The sequence below is a fragment of the Schistocerca piceifrons genome, chromosome 1, assembly GCF_021461385.2.
Source record: "Schistocerca piceifrons isolate TAMUIC-IGC-003096 chromosome 1, iqSchPice1.1, whole genome shotgun sequence".
NCBI lineage: Eukaryota > Metazoa > Arthropoda > Insecta > Orthoptera > Acrididae > Schistocerca > Schistocerca piceifrons.
Genome location: NC_060138.1, coordinates 1,046,299,627 through 1,046,316,237, shown reverse-complemented (window position 1 = coordinate 1,046,316,237; position 16,611 = coordinate 1,046,299,627). Strand labels below are relative to the sequence as shown.

Genomic DNA, 16,611 nt, shown 5'->3' with positions numbered 1-16,611 from the left:
TGATTGCTGGCATCAGTGGATATCTCATAGAAAGAAGACTTTTTGATGTATTCAAGGCTTTCCTTTACACTCTGGGGAGCAATAACTCCTTTCACTAAGGCTGACGCTTTAGTTCTTGCTGAACTAAACTTTTTTGCAGTGGAAGAATCATCAAACATAATGCTGTTAAGCGTATTAGTACAATCACTAGATCTATAAGTTTGGTGATGTTTTACTGTGTGGCAGGCTAGCGTAAGCTCGGCTGCTCGAACTTTCGTCTCTTCACTTGACTGATGTTTCACAAAATAATTTTGTTGAGTTTTACTGCAGCTTGGTGCACTGTCTCTGTTAATGTGTTTCTTTGACCTGATGTGGTCAACTGTTGTCGGAACGTCCACCATGACTTACACTAATAAAACAGTTACATACGGAACACTCTGCTTCGTAATCAAAACGACCTTTCTTAATGAAATTCCATTCCTTGAAATAACAGTCACTGAACTTGCAGGCACGTTTCGGCATTGCGTTTCACAGTACTGCAGCTATAATACCACTACTCGTAATATGAGAAAAAACTATTGCAGTTTGTCTGACAAAACATCAACTACTACGCTGTTCTGACAATGGGTGTGTGAGTGAGTGGCGCGACAATCGGACGGTTTCATAGCTCTGTTACAATAATACGACTTACTACTTTTTGTAACACCCTGTATATTCGACATCAGAAGTTAGTTGTGGCGGCACCTACCAACATTTTTCAGAACTTCCGCTTACTTTGCACTCGATTCTAAGCCGCAGGCGGTTTTTCGGATTACAAAAACCGGAAAAAAGTGCGGCTTAGATTCGAGTAAATACGGTATATCTCACCCTTGGAATGACTTGAAGACCCTTCATTGCAGCAATGAGGACAAAACAATCTTCACTGCTAGCCTGAGAGACATTAACTTCGCGGAGGTGCCGTTCGCCCCCGCGGTCGAGGCGCGCGGGCGCTGGCGTATGCCGGCAGCAGCCGTTCCGCGCTTGCACCACCTGGCCGGTCCGACTCGGTGTGCCGTCTCGCGGGAGGTGGCGGTCCGCCACGCCCCCCCACTTGCCGGCTGATCCGCGCATGCGCGGCGCGGTCGGCGCGAGAGCCGCGTTGGCGCCCGGCGGCGCCTGTGGATCGCGGACCGGTAGCTGCGAGCGCGACGGCGGCAGTCGGCGGCTCGGCCAGGTGCGAGGCGGTCGCAGCTTTTGCCGCTTCTGCCGTCCGCTCTGCGACCACCGGCGGCGTCGTGAAGTCCCCGCGCCGTATCCACAGGTAACACCTCCGAGAACACCGCAGCTCTGCAACACCCATAAGCAGGGGCTGCTCTGTTACTGCGAAGAAATGTAGCCAGTAAAGCATTAAACATCACGTGCTTTCAATGGGAACAATTCAAATTAGGATCAAGTCTGACACGACTCTTACGAATATCGATTTAAATATACTAATAATTATAATCCGTCGCATTTATCTTTCCGTTGCGCATTTGAATTATACCTCTGTCATCAGGTGGATACATTTAAATTAACGTAACATAGATGGTCTGTGATTGCAATTGTCTCGGTAACGTGTGGCACTATTTGTCAGTGCTCACAGACTGCCTCTACGTATTTGGGTTACGTATTACAGTTTTTCGAAATTATGGGAACAGTAGTAATGTCAGCGTATAGAATCTCAAATACATAATGAAAATACGTATCGTAAAAGCAGGTGGCGATCATAATAAGACAGTGCCACAGGTTGTGCGGAAAACTACATGCCCAATCTATCATAATGACTTAAGTAATAAAACGCTGCATCAGTGACTTTTCTCAAACATAACACGACGCATTTCAGGAATTTATAATCATTTTCAATTATTTACCTTGAGATTGGACGTGATGTACACGTTTGTGTGTTGTTCTGCTACTCTTGCCCTGAAATCTAGTTTCAATAGTTTTACTGCAATAGAAACAATATGTTCTATGACTCTTAGAAGTTTTTAGACGCTAATGTTAGAAAATGATGTTTCCTTCGTATTTTCTGACATTAACGTCAGAAAGATTCCAACATTTATGTTTCACGATTGCGGGTCAACATAGACAACACCAATGTAAATAGCCGAATTTGAAAAAGGTGAATAAATCCCGAAACTCATCGTGATATGCGTGAGAAAAAGTAACTCGTGTAGTGTTTCATTATTTCAATCATTAGTGACAGTTCAAAGCATTCGAAAAAAAACGATTATGATGAATTAAATTGTCAATCTTAACATTACTTAAACATAATGCAACTGATAAACGCGTGAGAAAACGTCACTCGTGTAGTGCTTCATTATTTCAATCATTAATGACAGTTCCAAGCATTCGAAAAACAACGATTATGATGAATTAAACAGTCAGTCTTGACATTACTTAAACGTAATCCAACTGATAAATGAATCTAATCATATGGAATGCGTCCTGGACAGATAAACAATAACGTCCAACAGCAGTAAAGTCTATAAATGAGAAGTTAGACAAATTTTCCGTCATTAACGTATGCCTATCGTTTCCTTTCTGAAGCATTAGGGAAACGTACGTAACAGTTACGTGAAAAACGCTTGGATGTCGAACTCGCAGATGACTAGCCACGCTGTATATGAAGTGAGGCCATATTCTGATGGAGCCAAAATTTTTATGAAGTGAGGCGATATTCTGATGGAGCCAAAATTTTAGAATTTGATATTGGGCGTAGAGAAGACCGGACACAACGTATCTATAGAAAATCTGGTGTTGGAGCAGTGACTTATGGAGCAACGTATCTTAACCGCGCAATCGCCGCACTGGCGTTTGCTTTCCTGTACAGTGCCAACCACGTCCTTGTAACAGACGCCCAAGTGATCAAAGGAAGGAAACTACTACGTGTTCGCAGAACTAAACGCAAGAAATGTCAAAACTAATTGCTCATATATCATGTACGGCTTTTGAATTTGTCCAATAAGTATATCAACAAAGTGTTTAGTACTAATAAACCACCTCTATCCAATATATATTTTTAGTGTTCGCGATATTCAACCCACAACGGAGGCAACTCAGGAGTATCGAAGCTTTGAGCGTTAAAATTGCTTAACATCATCTCTCAGCAATTCAACGCTTTTCGACTGCATCGGAAGAAAACTTCCAGTTACACTGTTCAAAAGTTATTACTTTTATCGTAGTACGTGACTTCATTTTGACGTGCGAGACGTTTGGCTGGAGACGGTTTTCTTTAATTACGTACATTAACCTGAAACGTCCCCTTAGAATAACTTATGAATGACAGTGCTGGAAAACCTCTACGTTACTTGATTTTCAATCAGCTGAGCAAAACTGAACGTACTCAGACATTTCTCTCTTTACTTATTCTGATCATCACTAAACTGACACACAATATTTTTAGCGCAACGCACTCTGACTTTCAATAATCCCTACAAAAGAATGGCCCTGACTAACAATAACCAATACCTTTCATGAATCACTTCCCCCACAAAAATCTTCGTTACTCGAACTACTGCAATACAGCGAGCGCCAATACTGCCAGCTAAATAAAAGACTCTAACTACTGAAGGCACTAACTACTGATAGGCATATAGTTAGCAAATCAAAGATTTTGATAGAGAACAAACAATGTATTTACTTTAATAGTGTTCAAAAGTCATAATATATATGTATAATTTGTGACGTCCAGTTTGGCAAATTTCGTTTTTCTGCCGGACACACGTCCAGCTCGTCTGCTCATATTAACATCTCAAAACTCTGGCTTCTCTCTCCCCACATCCACCAACGCTGGCAGCTCACCTCCAACTGCACAACGCTACGCGCCATTCACATCCAACTGCCCAACACTACAATAGCACAGTCAGTGATTTTCATACAGAGCGCTACGTGGCATTGCCAACATCAAAACCTAAACAGCCTACTTACAAACCTACCATCAAGAATCTCCGGAGGTCATAAAGAAATGTTTTCCCTTCTTCTCGATGAACATAAGTCTTGAAGAAAAGTCGTCAGTAGTCCGAAATTAACAAGCCTTTCGGACGGTTACCGTAAAAGTTATTTTACGGGCTAGTAAAAATAGCCTTTCTAAAGTCATTAAATTTTCAATTTTTTTATCACCTTATTGAGTGCATGACTACAGGCTAGTTCTGCGCGCTTATTTTAAACGCTGTCTAGGCACTGATCACTAATTTTCAATACCACTGTTGTCTTGCGGCACTATCAAATTAGTACGTAGATTGCAGCATCAATGTGATAGTAGTGGCGAACAAAATCGTTGTGTAGGAGATTCTGAGAACAATGCCAAGTCAGTCGTGGGACATCATCTCCTTCTTCGGGGGTAAACTGTTGCTGCCGCTGCCTTGCATGTCTCTGTGTGTGGAAATGTGGTGCGACTAACGACTAATGATGGTTGCAATACTAAACGTATTTCAAACGAAATTCCAACTGATAAGAACGTTGTTTATAACGAAACTACTGAACATTATATTTTTATTGCGTAAAATGAATTGCGTATGCTCTCGAGAACTTACATCATTAACTGAACTCGTGGAGCGGGACGGCTGAAATGTAACCAAAACAGTTAAAGATTCCGTTGCTGCACAAACGGATTTTCACTACTGTTGCGAGTACAAGCAACAAAACAACACCCGTCTCCGAACGGGAGTAACTGGCGCTACGCTATTTGGCCACTGGCCACAGTCTCGTTACGAAGCGTGTATATCGGCTACGAGGGAAAACAGACGCTGGCAACGGGGCGATACCTTCTCACTGTCTTCATCACTTTACAATGTCTTTCGCTGCTGCGAATGTGTGGTTTTGCATTACCTTTTCTTCGAAAGGGTTATTTGCTATTAACGAATTAGTCACGACGTTTTAGAGTGTTTACTGCGTTGTGTCTGTTGTTACAAGAATTTTGCTGTAGACGATTCGTTACAGGCAGAGATCTTATCCAGTTTTTGATTGTTACCATGCACTAACCTAGTTGAAACGTTAGAAGGAACGTACAACAATACAACTGGGTCTGACTATAATCAACGGTTGAAATTCAGAAATACTAGCTCAGTGACACATCAAGTTCCACAAATTCGCTCTTGTTTTTTTGTCCGATGCGAATTTGTATGGTTCTTATTCTGACTGGTAAACATACGTGACTTTTCTATGACCTACGATCAACGAAAAAGTTTGCTATTGTTAATTTTAAATATATAGAGTTATCAGAAGATCCGGCTATATCGTTGCGCAATATTATAGTTATGAAGTCTTTCAATTATAAAATTCTGCCCTTCCGTTGGAAAATGAGGCGACTTCGTAGCGGAGACATCGACAAAGTACGCGTTAGCTGACGATTAACATTATTTTACAGCGACGGACGATTAACATTATTTTACAGCGACGGAATATTTCCAAGAAATATAAAGTACAAAATTCTCCATCACTCTTGTTTAACAACACGACCCACAGGTGAAGCTCAGCAGAAAATGATATTGATCTCACAAATTTCCCTAATATTCGTATACTATCTCATGCTCAGCAGTGCCTTCGATGCGACACCCGGTCTTCCTGACAGATTCCTCACATCTCCGTTAAGATATCGCAGTGTATCCTTTGCCATTTGTAGAGTAATAATACTAGTGTTCTTTCCGTTATATCCTTGTTTCAGGGCCGTTTGCGGTCGACATAATAGCTTTCAAGCTTTTCTCAACTTTCTGGTCGAATTTCGTTTGAATGTTACTGGGAGATTCTATTTTGATGCTTCATCTGCTGAAGTTGCGGTTGTGACATCAGGCACCTTTCGCTACACCATTACCAGTAACGATGCAATACGTTGTGGGGTGGCGGGTAGATGATAATTGTAATAATTGGAGGGAATTGGTAATAATAATAATCATTAGTCATTGGAATTGTTGCAACTATTTGTTGAATATTGTTCGCCGTCTTTTACGAGAGCCTGGTAACTATTTTTGTGGTCAGCCAGAAACCGATGCAAAACGTACTGACCGTAGCTCCCAGTCTCCAGGTCCACATTCTTGTCCAGCCCACTGAAAGAAATGTTTCTATTCTCTATTTGCTAAGCGGGATCAGGACAATGATTATAAATTAAGATTTATAGTTGTAATTGTTACATATATTTGGTAAAGCTTCACACGCACAACTTTGTGATGTTCATTATGTTCATATTGACAGTAAATCTTTCTATCCTAAACAGCAAAGTAAACCGTTCAGAGGGGACTTCTGTGGTAAGTTCGTGCCAATTGTCTTTCGCCCTGACTACAGATAATCAAAATAATTGCTCGCCACAAAAGCGGAAAATAACTATCACCACTTGCCACGCGGATTTGTTAACATCACGAGCGGCACACTAACAGTTACTTTTGGTAAATCTAAGCGATCCAGGACGGTGTAGAGTCCTCGCGAGTTCACTGTGTACTATGACTGAAAATAAGCGTTTTGTAACAGCCTGTCTATGACGTCATTCGAGGCAGCGCGCGCTCCTGCGTTTAACTGACGCGCATCTTACGGTGGCTGAGTGCAAAGTGAAGCTTAGTCTTGCCTTTCGGGCTGTATTTATATGTGTGGCGCAGCGGACGGCCAAGGGAACACCTGCTGTCATCCGCCTTATGCACACGGCAGCAGTCTTCAAACGGCTGCTTTCTCGGACGTATGATATTTAATAACAATGTTACGAATCAATATCGAATCTTCATAAGTTTTTCATGCATGTAGTTGAGTAGAAATCACAGAAAAAGTTTTAGGTCGATTGCATTGAAACTTTGCCCTCTAGAATTTTTAGCACAGAACTGACAGTAGATCATTACCTCTGAACTATAGCTTTAAGAAACCTTGTATTGGTTGTTATTAACATCACGGTATTTAAACTTGTTATAGCTCTCTATTATTTAATAGGTTTTACCATATGCTGCAACCAAAACTTTCTAGCATTAATATAACAGAGACTTAATCTACTACAAATAAGGACGTTTTAGTTTCAAATTTAGTTTCCTGCAAATTACTGAAAACGATTAGAGGTAGCTTAATGGGGTCAAGTAGTTATTATTATTATTATTATTATTATTATTATTATTATTATTAGGTTAATCTGAAGCATCGTACAAATTTTCACCATCATCATCATTTAAGACTGATTATGCGTTTCAGCGTTCAGTCTGGAGCATAGTCCCCCTTATAAAATTCCTCCATGATCCCCTATTCAGTGCTAACATTGGTGCCTCTTCTGATGTTAAGCCTATTACTTCAAAATCATTCTTAACCGAATCCAGGTGCCTTCTCCTTGGTCTACCCCGACTCCTCCTACCCTCTACTGCTGAACCCATGAGTCTCTTGAGTAACCTTGCTTCTCCCATGCGTGTAACATGACCCCACCATCTAAGCCTGTTCGCCCTGACTGCTACATCTATAGAGTTCATTCCCAGTTTTTCTTTGATTTCCTCATTGTACACACCATCCTGCCATTGCTCCCATCTACTAGTACCTGCAATCATCCTAGCTACTTTCATATCCGCAACCTCAGCCTTATTGATACGGTAACCTGAATCCACCCAGCATTCGCTCCCATACAACAAAGTTGGTCGAAAGATTGAACGGTGCAGAGATAACTTAGTCTTGGTACTGACTTCCTTCTTACAGAAGAGAGTAGATCGTAGCTGAGCGCTCACTGCTTCAGCTTTGCTACACCTCGCTTCCAGTACTTTCACTATGTTGCCATCCTGTGAGAATATGCATCCTAAGTACTTGAAACCGTCCACCTGTTCTAACTTTGTTCCTCCTATTTGGCACTCAATCCGTTTATATCGCTTTCCCACTGACATTACTTTTGTTTTGGAGATGCTAATCTTCATACCATAGTCCTTACATTTCTGATCTAGCTCTGAAATATTACTTTGCAAACTTTCAATAGAATTTGCCATCACAACTAAGTCATCCGCATACGCGAGACTGCTTAATTTGTCTTCACCTATCTTAATCTCACCCAGCCAGTCTATTGTTTTCAACATATGATCCATAAATAATATGAACAACAGTGGAGGCAGGTTGCAGCCTTGTCTTACCCCTGAAACTACTCTGAATCATGGACTCAAATTACCGTCAACTCTAACTGCTGCCTGACTATCTATGTAAAGACCTTTAATTGCATGCAAAAGTTTGCTTCCTATTCCATAATCACGTAGAACAGACAATAACTTCCTCCTAGGAACCCAGTCATATGCCTTATCTAGATCTATAAAACATAGATACAATTCCCTGTTCCACTCGTAACACTTCTCCATTATTTACCGTAAGCTACAGATCTGGTCCTGACAACCTCTAAGAGGCCTAAACCCACACTGATTTTCATCCAATTTGTCCTCAACTAATACTCGCACTTTCCTTTCAACAATACCTGAGAAGATTTTACCCACAACGCTGATCAAAGAGATACCTCTTTAGTTCTTACAATCTTTTCTGTTTCCATGTTTAAAGATTGGTGTGATTACTGCTTTCGTCCAGTCTGATGGAACCTATCCCGACTCCCACGCCATTATAATTATCCTGTGTAGCCATTTAAGACCTGACATTCCGCTGTATTTGATGAGTTCCGACTTAATTTCATCCACCCCAGCCGCTTTATTGCACTGCAATCTATTGACCATTTTCTCCACTTCCTCAAATGTGATCCTATTTCCATCCTCATTCCTGTCGCATTGTACATCGAAATCTGAAACATTACTGATCGTATTTTCACCTACATTGAGCAACTCTTCAAAATATTCCCTCCATCTGCCCAAGGCATCAACAGGACTCACCAGCAGTTTGTCATTTCCTTCTTACCTCCCTTTCGAAGACTGCTAATTACACTCCAGAATGGTTTTCCAGCAGCTTGGCCCAAGGTCTCCAACCTGTTTCCAAAGTCTTCTCAAGATTTCTTCTTGTATGCTGTAATTATCTGTTTGGCTTTGTTTCTTTCTTCAAAATAACTTTCTCTGTCTACCTGAGTTCAAGTATGTAGCCATTTTTGATATGCCTTCTTTTTCCTTTTACAGGCTGCCTTGACTGTGTCATTCCACCAAACTGTTTGCTTCATCCTACCTTCACACACTACTGTTCCAAGACATTCTTTGGCCACTTCCAGTACGATGTCCCTGTACCTTGTCCATTCCTTTTCCAGGGACTGCAGTTGACTACATTCAACTAACTGGTACCTTTCTGAGATCACTGTTATGTACTTGTGTCTGATTTCCTTATCCTGAAGTTTCTCCACTCTTATAATCCTACACATGGACCTGACCTCTTGCACTTTCGGCCTCACAGTACAAATTTCACTGCAGATTAAATAGTGATCAATGTCATCAAAGAATCCCCTGAATACACGCGCGTTCCTCACAGGCTTCCTGAATTCCTGATCTGTTATTATATAGTCAATGACAGATCTTGTTCCCCTGCCTTCCCAAGTATACCGGTGAATGTTCTTATGTTTAAAAAAGGAGTTTGTGATTACTAAGCCCATACTGGCACAGAAATCCAAGAGTTGTTTCCCGTTCCTGTTGGCCTCCATATCCTCTCCAAATTTACCCATAACCTTTTCATACCCTTCTGTTCGATTTCCAATCCTCGCATTAATATCACCCATGAGCAGAACACTGTCCTTGTCCTTTACTCTAACAACTACATCACTGAGTGCGTCATAAAAACTATCCATCTTATCTTGATCTGTCCCTTCACAATGCGAGTATACTGACACAATCCTAATTTTCTTGCTAGACACTGTCAAATCTATCCACATCAGTCGTTTTCACCTACGTCTAATATTTAGCGCCTTCAACTTTTCTTAAAAACGTGGATTCTGACCACAAATTTTGTCTAATCTTAAGACTTGCATCAGTTAATTTTGACACATATCTGCACATTATGACCAATTTATGGCTTTCTAGCTTTATTATTTAGTGCCACTTATTTTTTTCCTTAAAACGATGTATTTAGGTAAAACGTTGACTCAATGTGAGACTCGACAGTTTAAATATTGTTACATAAAAGTATATGTTGACAAATTTTGAAAAAGCAACTTACACTTTTAATTTTATTCTTAATTATGGGCGCTGCGGACAGACGCGTATGGTGACATGGCGCTACTAGCAGTGAACTAAGGTAAGTCCCGGCACACTCGCTCACCTCTGTATCTCTTAAATGATCAGCGCTTCTTTCGCTACAAAGTGTTATTCAGTTGTTCTCCGTCTTTGTAGCTACTGCCAACTTTATCATCTTCACATGTCTTCTTCTTCATATGTACACAGTAAGTGGTAAATTTTCTGATCGTGCAGCATTAATTCACTTGATCAAACGGAATTATCTAGTGAATAAGTGCAAGCAACATGGATACAGAATATCGCGTGATAGGTCGACATTTCCATTTCCTGAGGTACAGTAAAAAACACTGACTAACTGGCGAAAATGTCTATTTTTCATTCTATTACTAACTACATTTTATTAATTTCGAGCGGTCGGTGATTGTAATTTTCAGTTGAAAGTAGTTAACAATAAACTGTCTCTGCTCACGATACTCGCATATTTGTTTATTTCGACGTTCGATGAATTGGTTGTTAAAAATCTACTCACAGATCGAAGGTACACGCTGATGAGACAAAACATTATGACACCCTATTTGGAGCGCAATACAGCAGGGATTCTGCGTGACATGGACTCTAAAGTCCGTGGCAGGTTTTCGGGAGAATGAGTGCGAGATGCGTTCGAACAGTTCAAGCAGTTGCTGTAAATTACGTACTAGAGGTTTGAGGTCGCGGAGGTGGCCCCAATAGCATCTCAGATGTTATCTATCGGTTTCAAATTAGACAATGTGATAGCCGTCAACGTGAGTTCACTTTCATGCTCGTTAAACCATTGTAGCAAGATTCTGGCATCGTGGGCCGCGCGGCTATCCTGTTGGAAGATGCCATCAGAGTCGAAGAAAAGTATTAGGGAACGCAGGTGTTCCGTAATAATGGTCGCGTAGTCCGTAGGAGCCACGGCGTCTTCGAGTACTACCACCGGTCTCACAGACGCCCTTGTGAATTTTCCCCATAGAACGAACTCCCGACCACGCCGGCGTCCGTGGCACACGGTGTGTTTCGAGAAGCTGTTCGCCTGGATGGCGGCGTATCCGTACGTGGCCGTCGACATGGTGTAACAGGAAATGGGATTCATCCGACCAGGAGACACATTCCCATAGATCCAAGGTCCATTCTCGATTATCCTTTGCCCACTGAATCATGGTCACAATGTTCTGGATGATACACTACGGGCCATTAAAATTGCTACACCACAAAGATGACGTGCTACAGACGCGAAATTCAACCGACAGGAAGAAGGTGCTGTGATATGCAAATGATTAGCTTTTCAGTGCATTCACACAAGGCTGGTGCCGGTGGCGGCACCTACAACGTGCTGACATGAGGAAAGTTTCCAACCGATTTCTCATACACAAACAGCAGTTGACCGGCGTTGCCTGGTAAAACGTTGTTGTGATGCCTCGTGTAAGGAGAAGAAATGCGTACCATCACGTTTCCGACTTTGATAAATGTCGGATTGTAGCCTCTCGCGATTGCGGTTTATCGTATCGCGATATTGCTGCTCGCATTGGTCGAGATCCATGACTGTTATCAGAATATGGAATCGGTGGGTTCAGGAGGGTAATACGGAACGCCGTGCTGGATTCCAACGGCCTCGTATCACTAGCAGGCGAGATGACAGGAATCTTATCCGCACGGCTGTAACGGATCGTGCAGCCACGTCTCGATCCCTGAGTCAACAGATGGGGTCGTTTGCAAGACAACAACCATCTGCACGAAAAGTTCGACGACGTTTGCAGCAGCATGGACTATCAGCTAGGAGACCATGGTTGCGGTTACCCTTGACGCTGCATCACAGACAGGAGCGCCTGCGATGGTGTACTCAACGACGAACCTGGGTGCACGAATGGCAAAATGTCATTTTTTCGGATGGATCCAGATTCTGTTTACAGCATCATAACGGTCGCATCCATGTTTGGTGACATCGTAATGGACGCACATTGGAAGCGTCTATTCGTCATCGCCATACTGGCATACCACCCGGCGTGATGGCATGGGGTGCCATTGGTTACACGTCTCGGTCACCTTTTGTTCGCACTGACGGCACTTTGAACAGTGGACGCTACATTTCAGATGTGTTACGACCCGTGGCTCTACCCTACATTCGATCCCTGCGAAACCCTACGTTTCAGCAGGACCGCATGTTGCAGGTCCTGTACGGGCCTTTCTGGATACAGAAAATGTTCGACTGCTGCCCTGGCCATCACATTCTACAGATCTCTCAATAATTGAAAAAGTCTGGTCAATGGTGGCCGTGCAACACTGGCTCGTCACAGTAAGCCAGTCACTACTCTTGATGAACTGTGGTATCGTGTTGAAGCTGCATGGGCAGCTGTACCTGTACACGCCATCCAAGCTCTGTTTGACTCAAGGCCCAGGCGTATCATGGCCGTTATTACGGCGAGAGGTGGTTGTTCTGGGTACTGATTAATCAGGATCTATGCACCCAACTTGCGTGAAAATGTAATCACATGTCAGTTCTAGTATAATATATTTGTCCAATGAATACCCGTTTATCATCTGCATTTCTACTTGGTGTAACAATTTTAATGGCCAGTAGAGTATGTACTTTATAGCTGAGAAGTGTGGAGTATTGAGGCTCCTCTATCATGAATGGCGTAAAGGAGAATGTTAGGAATAAAACTGGGAAAGAAAGTATGTGACGATTATACAAAACACCACCAATAGTACAGTCATTACACAAAAGTGGGTTGCACAAGTAATAAAGAGGGTCATTTAACGTTTTGTGAAGTGCTTTGATGGCTACACAAATATTCCTGTAGGTGTGGGTTTAAGGCTACATTCACAAAGTAAGAAGACAAAACGGTTCAGGAAATACTGAAAGGGTTACGTGTAAAGTACGAAGAAAGCACAGTTAATATTATGTATCTGGCGCGTATCGTGAGATGACAGAAGAATACCATTACTCTGGACATAAAGTCGTTCATTGGATCTGCGATAAGTATGGCCCAATAATATACTCTTGTCTTCATCTCTAAATTCTTTTTATTGTTACTCCTTATAACGCGTTTTGCCTTACAGCGTCACCACATCTGTGGTACAAAGGACTAATATTAGAATGGATGGAACAGACATTCATAAAATAATGTTTAGAGTAACAGTGGTGACGCATAAGTACAATTACATAGCTTTTCGATGCATAGTATCTAGTCAAAGCTGAACATCTTACTTAACGTCTATGGTCAAACTGGCTCTCGTTGAGCAGCGAATTACAAAATAAACACGTTCGGCCGCCAGGTGGCTAAGTGAACGATCTCCCATAGAATTTTAATGTGGACTAATTATTCCCTTTCATAAATATTATAACTGTAGCCTAAACATATTACATTATGAAACACATTATTATTATTATTATTCATTAAACGTTATTGTGATTTAATATTTATAACTTGAATCACATGAGGCTACACTTAGATTATAAATTTTTAAAAGTAACGAAACCTGCAGTTGATACACGTGCGGTAGTATATGAAACACCATTAGTTAAGGTTTGTGGTATACGTTTCTCCTGCACATGTATCAAATGCAGTTTGGCTTCATTTAAAAATTGTAATGTAAATGTAGCGTCATGTGATTGAAATTACACATTTTTGAAGCACAATAACGTTTATTGCAAAACAATTACGTTTTTTTATAATGTAATACGTTTAGGCTGCATAATATTTATGGAAGGGAATAACTGATTCTCATTAAAGTTGCACTGAAAATCATATTCGATGTACGCCGTACATTTGAGCCACCTGGTGACGGAAAATGTTTACTTTGCAATGTGCCGCCTGGAGAAAGCCTGTTTCGCCTCTGATGCTGAGTAAGGTGTTTAGCGTTGACTAGCTACTGTTAATCCATAAAGTATTACTCTAAACACTGTTATTTTATGAAAGCGTGTTTCAACCATTATAATGTTAGTTCTCTGTACCACAAATCTGATGACGCTCTAAGGTGAAACGTATGATATGGAGTAATATAGAAAGAATTTAGCGAGAAAGACTAGAGGCTATTATTGAGAAGGAGGGTTGCAATAAAGCACTAGTTGTACGTCTAGAAGCCGGTAAGTGTCTGATGACGCTTACACAGTGAGTTGCTAACGTCAACTACATCGTTTCAGGTTTGAGAGAGGAGTTTAAAAAAAACAGTTCTTTATGTGATAAGTATGTGAAATGCACTATTTACACGCTGAAGGTACTTGAAAGACGTATAGGATTAATCTTCAGTTTCTGTCTACCACTACTCCCCGAGGAAATTGTCCTCTGTTTTTAGAACTCTTGGAGCATAGCTAAAGAACGATTACCGTTCCAACAAGATCAGCAGTTTACAGGCTTTCACATATTTGTAGAGAACGTTCAAACTGGACTTTCCATAAGAATGTTAAGATGGTTCTTCTAGAAAGTTGAGCCCTAAGCTCCCTTCCTTTTCCTTTCTTTACTTTGAAAGACGAAAGCACCCTCTTGTCACAAATGCTGAAATGATCATACAGCAGATTCGTATCGTCACGCTCGTGATACGTCACGAATAAAACTTCTGGCGCTCTTGGTCTCGCTTAGCCACGTATTCTGACGTACGCTGCCGGTCACTATATTTGCCGTCAATCGGTTTTTGTAAGCACAGACCCAGGAAAGTACGTTCCTAGTGAAGACTAACACACTGAACTGCAATGTTTTCCTGGGCTGAAACGGAAGTTACTCGTTTCTTCGTGGCGAATTATAAATAAAATGCTATTAGTAACTATACTTAGCACTTATTAGTTCCTCTTATGATAAGAAATGCCTTGACGTCAAAGATATGGAGAACCTTTACTAGTTCTAAGACATACCGTTACTCTCCCAGACACGCACTTGGCTTTTCCCGGTTATTCATCAAGTAGAGCAGCATGTCTTGTTTTTGCCAAGAGACTCGCTAACTGCAGAACTCCCATCAGCGTGCAACTAATTTGTGCAGTGAAGCAAAAACACTTAAGGTCTATAAGTACACACAGTCACTCACCTCTTACACAGTGATCATCGCTTGGTGACGGATCTGAATTAAATTAAAGTACGCGTTCAGATCCCGAGAGTAAATCAGTGCTTTGACTAATTTGTGCTCTCAGCTTAACAACTAAAGAATTCTTTTTCTATAAGGATATGAAGCAACTGTCGTACGTAACATCGATGGAGTCTGCATACCAGTTAGCTTCCTGCTTTGTTGATATTTCAGCGATTATTCACGAATCTCTTAGCCGTATTGAAAGCGTTACTTCATTAATACACTCAATGCATTTCTGTATGTGACTGCAGGAAAAGTACACTAAGCGCATCCAGACAGAAACTATATGTCTATGAGATTTTGTCCTCATGAAAATGTTTCTCTTTCACCTCCTCTACTGAAAGGTTGCAAACTAACTTTTTGACACCATTTAGTTTACAGTGACACAATGCAGTGCTTAAAAATACTGAATATCTAACAGTAAAGCGTTGCAAATTGCGAAATTTAAGGACTTAAAAAATACATAAACACTATAGTATTTTTATAACATAGATTCAAAAAATAAATGGCAGGTGTATCGACAATTTATGACGACACATGATAATCAATTCAAAAAATTGTATAAGGTGCAATGTTCCACAAAACTGTCGAATATGTTATGGGTCCTTTACTTTCCAGAGAGCTGTAAACCAAATTGTGTTTCTTGCTGTCGAACTAGAGAACCGTGGTCATTAAACTATTTAAATTCTTTGTTTATCCGTTTCTTTGTAACATAATTCTTTAAGAAGTAAATCTACAATGTTGCGAATATGATCGCTCTCGCATGGCTTCTTCTCATGTAGACTTATACTGCGCGAAGTATTTATTTTACTGTGGAAATATATGTGGTGCCGGCAGCTGTGGTAGTGTTGAAATTTCCTCAATCACAGCTTGCAGACGGAAGAAATTCTGCTCAGGCATTCGCCATATTATAAATAGCTCGCGAAAATTAGCCTCTGCCGTCCGTTTACATCAGTTTCTCGCTGCAAGGATGTTCGTGGTTGCCTGTCTCTTATTAAGAAAATTCAGAACCTAGAAAATTGAAGCTACTTCCAATAGTAAGAATTGTTTTATTTTTTCGCAGATAAAGTTGCCATTAGAATGATACATGCAAGTACTGTATTAATTTTGCAATTATATACAGCCTACAGTATTTAACAACCCACTTTATAACAAAGTATGTCATATACGAGCATATGTGCTAAGTTTCGAACAATTCTGACATATGCCAGGGCCATGGTGAACCATCGAAATGGTGTCTTCGCAAGACACTCGTAACAACCAACCTACTGTTACTGAATTCTGGGTTACAAAAATATGAAACCGAGATGTAAATCAATATACGTTTGTGTGAAGTGTGTAGCAGTGATGCAGTTAATAGAAGTACATTTGGGAGATTAGTAAATGGAGAGATACGTGTCACGAAGTGCAGAAACTAAACAGCATTATGTTCGCAGACCGGCGCATCATA

General features: G+C 41.0%; 1 protein-coding gene across 1 annotated transcript in view; it reads left to right on the top strand.

The window, feature by feature from the left end:
- The first annotated feature begins 1,183 nt into the window (after positions 1-1,183).
- The window catches only part of LOC124796431 (somatostatin receptor type 2-like), a 715,939-nt gene continuing 700,511 nt past the window's right edge, over positions 1,184-16,611 (top strand). The window contains exon 1 of the mRNA XM_047260622.1: positions 1,184-1,279. The gene's annotated coding sequence lies outside the window, so the exon portion shown is untranslated. The remainder of the gene's footprint in view (positions 1,280-16,611) is intronic.